Raw genomic sequence first — 9,683 nt, forward strand, 5'->3', positions numbered from 1 at the left:
CTTAGCATCATATCCATCACACTTATTGCAATTTGTAACGTTACTTGTATCAGCGAACCCATGTAATAGCCATAAGGACAAATCATTCGAGAGGTATGCTATGCGATTTATGAATGAATATTCAAAGCTCCACTACATATGTTCCAAGCTTGACACAAAATCAGTTAATTCACAGTCGCAGCACTTAAGGTCCACATGTCTCCTCCATATCTACAATATTGATGACAGTAATGATACCAACAAGTCCAACAGTTGACTAAGGAATAATAATTAGTATATTGCTTAGTTATGAAAGAGTACTAGAAAAGGTATAGATAAAGGGTGGATAAAGAAGTATATCCATGTGTGCCATATTAACCTCGGTACCCATACAGTACTAACAAAGCCAATACATAACGTGCATATGTATAACCATTTTAACTGTTAAGTCTTCAATCATTAACAGTATATCAATATCATCAAGGGTCAGAAACATAATATAAACCACAATTTTTTCGCCAATAAAAGATAGCATTCAATTTCCATTTACATTCCATAAGAGAATAAAGCACATTTCAGAAACAGTACAATCAAATTCTCATCAATTATTAATATCAGTTTAGATGCTCCAATCTAATCATCAGGTAAATACCAAATGCATGTCCTTATAGTAATTAACATAACACTTATACATCTGATGCAATCAGTCTAGTTAATGCATGCCCTCACTCTTGTCCTAAATAGTATTGATATTCATTGTCAATATTAAGACCCCTGTCCACTGCTTTCAATTTCATGATCCAGATCACTTCTCTCCGTCTCAGTCTCAATTGTCTGTTGCCCCCCCGGGGTCTTGCAAAACATGGTCAATCCCATGGTAACTAAATTGGTGTTGGTGCTGTTTATCATGATTCTGCACACTATGGGCAGCAATCGGATATCTGGTGTCTCCAATCTTCCAAGCTCGGAAGTGCTCCATCATCCTGTCTCTCAACCTCCTTATTGTGCTGCCAACGTATATCTGACCACACGTACATGAAATCACAGAAAACACATAAGGGGTTTCACAGTTAATAAATGTGTCAATCTCAAATGTGTCGGAACCATTATAACTGAAGCGTTGGACCTTTTTCTTTGCCCATCTACATGAGTTACAACGTCCACATTTATGGAAACTCTTTATAGCAGATGTCAGCCAAATTTTCTTACTCTGGGTAGGGTAACTCGGGCTTAAATCATTGGCTAATGTTCTTCCTTTCCTAAAAGTGATTGAGGGGCTCTCACTAATATAGGGCAATAGGTCTTTATCTGCTCTTAATAAGTGCCAGTGTCTATTGACAATAGAGTATAACCGATTAGACTCAATATTATACTGTGTGATGAGCCTAACCTTCTCTGCACTTCTCTCTATTTTCTTCTTCTGTGACAAAGTATATGACCTCTGGAGGTTCAATGCTCTCTTTTTAGCCTTATTGATCACATTTCATTCATAACCCCTGGCTATAAATCTTCGTGACATATCCAGTAAGTTAAAATGAAAATCCTCTTCCTCAGAGCAATTTCTTCTCACTCTAACCATTTCTGAGTAGGGAATTGAATTCTTCTGACAGTTGGGGTGGCAACTTGTAGCGTAAAGGACAGCATTGCAATTCGTTTCTTTTCTGTACATTTGGGAACATAGTCTGTTGTCCTTAACAAATAACTCCACATCCAGGAATACAATTTTCCTGGTGTCATATTGTGTGGTAAATCATAGATTAACATCATTACTGTTTAAGTATTCAAAAAAGCAAAGTAAATCATCCAGGGTACCAGTCCAGATCATGAGACAATCGTCTATAAATCTTCCCCAGTACTGTATGTTGTCAATATACCTTTGACCACGACGGCCCCAGATCCACTCCGCCTCTAGCTAGTGGTGGTAATTCTTGTTGGAGGTTACTTTACTTTTCCTTCATTTCTTAAACATATAGAGGTTTTATGTCATAATATGGATATTGTTTATATTTTTTGGTTACAGCCCTGAGGAAGTCTAAGTGTTGTATAAATACACGACGAAACACGTGTTGGCTGATGTACCATCTCTACACTGGACTGTCATACTGAATGTATAGAAATATTGAACATTGGATTGGAATACATTTTGGAGATACAAAGAGACTGCAACTACTGATGAATGGACTTGAATTCATTTTGATATCTTGTGGCTTGCCAAGTAATTACAATTTGTGTAACTACAATACTGTTTAGATTTACAATTAGATTACTGCAAGTGTGCTCAGGGGGATACAATACATTTTGTTTCTGTTTTTACAGAAGTTTAGGGTGTTGGATGTTATTAAGAGTGGAGCGCACATTAACTGTCAGTATCCATATCTTTGTTAGAGTTTTAAAGTGGCTTAGGTTTTGAGACAGTTAAAAAATGAAAATTATTTCAAGTATATAGACTTTTGTGTGCCTTGCAGTGAATTAACTAGCGATGAATAATCAGTTTCAGTCGGAGCCTTTCAGTGCTTGCGGAAGGAAGTCGAGTGACTAATTTACTTGAAGGAGTCACTTATAAAAACTAAGAGGAAATATGGGTTTCTCCTATTTCACTTCTTCACTAGCATTCCCATCATAATTTATAAAAACATAACCTTTTTTGTCTGCCTAGTTATTCACAGAAAGTATTCTTTAAATGTAATTTGGTTCATGAGATGGTCTCTGTAGATGAACTGGCCTGGTCACTTAACTCTACTGTTTCAAGGACTGAATTTTAAATATTTTAATTAAAAGGGTTACATTGCTAAGTGAAGATCGGGTTTAAGATGACGTGGCAAGATTTCAGTATATGCTTCTTAAACAAAATAACGGTATCACTTATGTTTGGACTATTTGTCCATTTTGTCAATCCGCATTTTCTGCATCAGTGGTGGCTCCACCGCAATGGTGGAGGAGCATCGGCCCCTCTGCCTGACTCAGAGCCAGCAAAAGTCAAATAAAAAAATGTTCTTGCATCGTTTTATTTAGCATTTGCCGGCTTTTAGCCGGTGGTGTCGGAAAGGTTGGGGCCTAGGCTTGGGAGGGGGGAGAAAGAGTGCTACGTGCACGCCACTTCCTAAGTGGCCACTTCCTAAGTGCGCATTTGTGTGTGTTTATAGCAGCCGCCGCTGCTCTGCGTAGAGGCATGTTTTAGGTTTCTGGAGAGCATGGAAGTCTGCTAGTGTTTATTTCACTAAAAATATGGACATGGCAACGTCATCCAGGACCTGACGGCCAGCTGAATGAGCGCTGATTGGTCAGACGCCTTGTCCTATTTCATGCTCACAGCAAAATGTACAAATGTAGTTCAACGAACAGCTGAGCATGATATAATTATTTACATGATGTCTGCATCAAATTTAAAGCTTTTTGTAGTCAAATTTATGTTTCAAATGTTTTCCATGCGATATAATGTACATGTTTAAAAGTATATGCTGCATCAACTGGCCAGCTTTACAACAGTACTTTTGTAAATCCCAAAAATATTTGGCGACAAACGTTTGCAGGCTTACCCGTGCAAGCTGTATCTCAACAGATACTAACAAGAAGGGACCAGTTGCTCCCTACACCTAATTAGAGCGAGGCCCATCACTCATGCCCTTATACTTAAATAATGTTGCACCCTTAATGAAAAAGCATTCCCAACATCCAGTAGTTGATAATCATTAGCTCTACACCTTCTTGCTCTCAACCATGTCATGAGCACCAACGTTTCCCCTTTTGCAATCACAGAAACCCTTGAGGCTAAAGATATATCTGTTTTCCAAAAACAAGACCCCGGCATAGGAGATGGAGTCACTTTCATCTTCACTAACATTATTTCATGCAAGGATCTTGATGAGCATATCTTCAAAGTACGTCTCCGTTAAAATTACAAGCCCTTCTTTTCCCTAGATTTATACTGTGGTCCTTTCATCTTCTTCCATCATCTAATAGCCTTGGCTCAATATATAAAATATGGAATAAAGCACCCCACCATACATTAGATATTGCAAGTCATAGAAGAGTTCCTTGACCATATATGGGAATGAGGCCAAAGTTCATTTATAAAGTTATGCAACTCCAAGTTGACTTCAAATAGCCTTATAATGTACAGCAAGGGGTAATTTATTCCTTATAATACATGGTCACACTATTACCTTTCCCATAAACCACTAAGTCCTTGGTGTGTTACTGTTTCGTGTGAAAGAGATAGCATGTTTGCAAACATAATGAGTAAAAGTACATTTTATAGTGCAAAGTTAAACACATGAAAATAAATAGTTAGATATGTGTTGCAAAAAGATATTAAAATCAGTTTAATACAAGTCATATTTTTTTTTAAAAAGCTCTGTAGGGCGGAATGTGCAGCGAAATGCAGAAAGGTTCTAAGAAGTGCACAAATGAACATGTTGCAATAAATATCTCTTTTATGCTTATCACTGTTCATTTCGATAAACAGAGCAGAAGGAAAAGCTAAGTTTTATCTTCTTTTTTTAAACTTCAGCTTTCATTATGCTCGGTGTCCTGCTTTTCACCTTGGGTGCTGGCAGCAGACATTGTGCTGTCAGAACTCAACAGTAACATTACAGTTGAACAGCTACAGCATTTCTTTATTACAAGTGCATCAGAAGTCGCCTGTAATAAGGAAATTAGAGATGGGGTTTATACAGAGATTTTAGGATTCTATAGATTCAATATAGAATTATATATGATTAACAGTGAATTATGGTGATGCTTTCACCAAGGATTTCTGAGTGATATCAAATAGACAACAAAAGTGAAGTTCGAGTTGCCTATAATGTCACTCTGAATCCTGAGGTGAAAAACAACAGTGCAATTCACTTGCTAATCAATCTACAATCGTATGTTATGTATAGTGCCCAAAATCATCTGCTCCTAATTTCATGTTCTGTGCAGTGCCAGAGAAGTGATGGGATAGCCATACAAAATATAACCTCTCCTCCCAGTCCCAAATTTAAAGGAAAAATACATGAACTCCTGCCAGTGCCACCCACCCCCACTGCTCTCTGTGCCTTCCCTTCCCTCTCCCCCAGAAGCTGTGCTCCCTTCTTTCTAGTGCCCAAAGAGCCAGCCAGAGCAGCCTGAATTTCATATAGGATTTCACAACAGAGGTTAACAAATTCTGTTACCTACTGTTGTTACGTCACAGCAGCAAATAACCAGATTTAGAATCTAATCATTTACGCTAAAGGCTTTCAATACAAGCCATGCATAACAAGCCTAAAGAGATTCTCCTGATGGCAATCTTGCCAACTTTGTTGGTGACCAAACAAACCATTATGAACAAGAATAAATTGGATCACACACAACAAATGAATGAGTCACAATTCACTGGAGGGCACAGCCTCTGCATACTGTCCTCCCTTAATCTCAATCCTTTTGTAATAGTCTCTTTCCAAATCCATATCAGGTTTAAACTACCTGAGGAACTCTGCAATAGACTCACGGTAACCACCTAGGTTAAGTATTATGTTTTGAAACTTATATTTAGCCTCCAAACAAGCAGTTCCTGGAAGTATTCCCATGCACTCTGGGCGAAGGATTGTCTGATTGTACCACATAGAAAATGAGATTATCATAATTGTTGACAATATGGCCCCAATAGGCTCCCGAAGGATGAAATCACCAAAACCAACTGCCAACACCTGAAATAACAATTTAGGAAATAGAAAGGATGCTCCCATATCTCACAACTCTCTAGAGATCAAATGGTCTGGTCAATCCCACCCCATACCACTACAAGAACTCTCCGCTCCTCCAACTGCAACCTAGCCTCCATACCTAGAATCAAGAAAGCTTGTTCAGGTGGGCGACTGTTCTCATACAACTCATCCAAACTCTGGAACACTCTTCCCCCTGACATCAGAGCCCAACCCAACCTGCTTTCATTCCACAGAGCGCTCAAAACATGGCTATTCCCGTGAGACCCCTCCACAGAAGGTTCTTGTCACTTAGCGATGGGACGCTCACGGGCAGCCATGCGCTCTAGAAATCTGTTAAATAAATAAATAAAAATAAATAAATCTACTGCAAGCAAAACAAACAAGTAATTCTCAGGACCAAAGAGTTCTAATACTCTTGCCTCACTCACTAATGCTTCAATTTGCATATGACCATATCTCAGAAGCTGAAGCATGCCATAATCAGCCACATTCCCAAGAAAACTAATTCAGAACTAAACATAACAGCAAATATTAACCCATCTCTAACATCTATTGGGTGACCTAGGTCCCTAAGAAGATCTCTATTTTATTTCAAACCACTAGTTCCTACACACTCAGCTATTCCATTCAACTTCAACCTGAGATGAGACAAAGACAATCTCTTTGCCACAGATCTGAGTTTAGCCTGCGTCCTATTTCTTGCAGATCTATCCGCAGCAGACAAGTTAGCACACACAGATTGAACTCAATAAGAAGGTTTAGAGTGTGTTATTCGGGCCCTGATGGGTGGCCCATCAGCCAGTAGGTCAACAGAGTCCTTGGCTTCTGCTCCATAGGCAGAGGACTGACCTTTATATTATAAGATTCCCTCCTGCCTAGAAGGGGCTCATTGCCTTCTCTGCAACTGAAAGGTGTGCGATTGCAGAGAAGGGAAAACGGGTTGTCAAGTGGGCAAACGTGCTGCTTTAGCCCTGAAGGCGAACTTTTTCTTTTTCAGAAACAAATAGCCCTGACATGCTGGAAGTATTCTCCGAGCATGTGGGGTGTCATCTAATTTATTTTCTGTTTCGTACTACCAGGCTATTGCTGACGGTCCCGCACAGAAAAAACGAGCCCTGGGAGGACCACCCTAAAATGGGCAGACCTTCTGCCATACATCGATTGATGGGCTGCTAGTCAAAGATTCCCAATGGTGGAGGGAGCTGAGGTCCGGCTGTTGGAAACCTGACACTTTAGCCTCCTCTAAATGAGGCCATATTTCAAAAGACCAATAGGGCTGAAATGGTGGTGGGAGAGCTGTTTTTACTGCGGCTGGTTCCTAATCTTTATTTTGCTGGGTAATAAAATTCATGTGTGATGTATCTGATGAGGTGCTAATGTGTTTTTTTTGTTTGGGACATGCTTAAATTTTGATTATTGTTCTGTGGTATATCCTCATTTTGTCAGTGTATGAGGAAAAAGGCCATGATGGTGACGTATAGATTGGATAACTAACAGAATATTGTGTCAAACATATCGAGGATCGAAATATTGAGATGGTAAATGTAAATAGGTAGGTGTAGATGTATTATTATTAACTCCATATGTACGTTTCTTAAAGTTATATATATCGTCAAGGTACATATAGGTCAAGTTAAGTATAGTCACACTTTGCATACCCATAGAAACTTACCTTCACAATATTCTTGGCCTCGATATTCTTGGCACAATATTTGGTTCACATGATATTTTGGACTCGATTGTTCAAATACTGTGTGGATTACTTCAGGCAGCTCTTATTAGGCTTAAATACCATTCCTTGTTAAACTGCTGAGTCTCTTCCTTCCTGGGTGGTTGTGGCATGTATTGCCTGGTATAATACAGGAAGCAAGCCTCCCTCAATGGGAGTAATGGGTTGAAAAACGATGGAGTCCATCTCAGAAAGGGCAGATCAGGGAGGGAAGCCATTGAAAGGAAGAAAGGACACTATCTTCCTAGGTTGTTGGTGAGGAGGCATGCCTCTATTTACCACAATTTTAACAAGGTCAAGGATGTCGGAAATAAAGAGAATTATCTCAAGTAATCCTGACATTACAGAATCATCTGATGTGGGGAGCAGTGACAGAGCAGCTTATTTGTGTGAACACAATTTGCACTTGTTATTGGTGCTAAACGTTATTTTCCAAGACTATAGGAGCTATAAGAAAAAACAAATGAGACAGTTTAAAGTATGTATGTTCTTATATAGCGCTCGACTTACCCTTGGGCATCTCGGCACTTGCATTGGGAACCCGTCCTGGCTTTTCCCTGTGAGATAGCCCATACTAGGCATCCCCAAGGTGAAAGCCAGGCATCCCGCCAGGGGGGGGGCTGATGTGGAGATTAAGCAAGCTTGTTGCCCAGAGCTGCATAGTGTGAACTCGTGCTTAGAGTGGGCAGCAAAGCGAGTATTATCAAGTCCGTGGACAATTGGGCTCAGGACTCTGCCGCGTCAGGAATCGAACCCTGGTCCCGGGTCTGACCTCTGCTCCAGGGTATGCCTCCTCTAACCAGTGAGCCACACTTCTCCACTTCCCAGTCATCTGAGAGTCTGGTACTACTGTCATTAGGGACAATTTAAAAGAAAGGGAGCCTGTGGCTAAAAGTCTAACCTACATTTGGTATAAATTTAATGTATTTAGAAAGGGAGCATTATGTCCAATTAAGGTTACCGTCCAGAAAATAAGCATACGGGTCCTGCAAGATGAGACAAGTACATTAACAGCAGCAGTTAGAAAGTATTTGAACGGCTGTAGCTAAAAGACACAGAGCCCAGAAATTACAGGCAAATTCAGCTTCAAGAAAGCCTTTTTCCTGGAGTTCTAGCTTAAATTAATTTTTTAATGAATGCATCTGTATAACCACTTGATGACTGTGGCTTAATGACGGGGTCCCTTCAAACAACATTTCTTTGAGTCTAATTGCGCATCTGTTTTTTGTTGTTTATACATTCTCTAGAAACAATCACCACTTTTTCTGAAATTTAGAATTATAATTTCAAGGTATGATGATGACATTTCAAAATCTTTTCTGAGCATGTGCCACATACTTCAGTGACCACGCAATAGTTTTCAATCTGAAAATGAAATGTTCTTCATTTACTTAAAACACCACATCATGTTGAAATTGTGAAGCGAGGTTTAATACAGTTATGTTTTTACAGAGTCAGCAGTCATGTAGGGGACACCAGCTGCGCGCATGTCTTTTTGTCTTCAACAGGAGTTGAAAAGGAACATTCTAAAGAAGCAGCAACTAATCCGTTCGGAAATAAAGTAAGGTAGATACAAATGTACATCAAGAAGCCATATTTCAGGTGAAAAACTGGAATCTACTACAGGGTTTTAAAGCCACAGATAAAGTAAGGACCTCCTATAAAGATTCCCCACCAACATGAGTCTCATATGGTGGCAGCCATTTTTGGGAAAAAGCAACATGTCAGCAGGTCTTTTCCATTGCGTCATGGCAGACCTGTCAGTACTTTTGCTTTTAACAAAAACATAACTCCTAAATGTGGCTCTGTCTTTTTGTTTGGGGGGGGGGGGGGGACTAATGTGCTGAGAGATTTCTCCAGTGTGTGGTGCTATCTGGGACCTACATGTTTCACTTGGTAGACACAGACACAGACACTTAAATAACGTCTATGGTAACAGTGGTTCAAAAGGCTTCCTTATTTAAAATTTGAAATTTCCATTGCCAACTGATTGCCAAAGTCTCATTTAGTTACAAAACATCTTGGTAGCCCTTCTGAGTAATCATACATTTTTTTTATAAAACAACATTCAACAAACTAAATTAGTACAATATTTGCTCAAGTAGTGATCACAGGGTGAATATGTGCAACTGTGAGAAAAAGTGTGTATACATTAAAATACAATCAGTGGAGGAGTGCAGAAGGGAAAACAGGCTGCTTGAATTAGAATGTACACTTCTGTAATTAATACATAGGCTTAACATCCTGTACCACCTAATCGCCCATGCTTAAAAAAAAAAATACTA

This window comes from Lissotriton vulgaris, chromosome 6 (genome assembly GCF_964263255.1).
Source record: "Lissotriton vulgaris chromosome 6, aLisVul1.2, whole genome shotgun sequence".
In the NCBI taxonomy this organism is placed as follows: Eukaryota; Metazoa; Chordata; class Amphibia; order Caudata; family Salamandridae; genus Lissotriton; species Lissotriton vulgaris.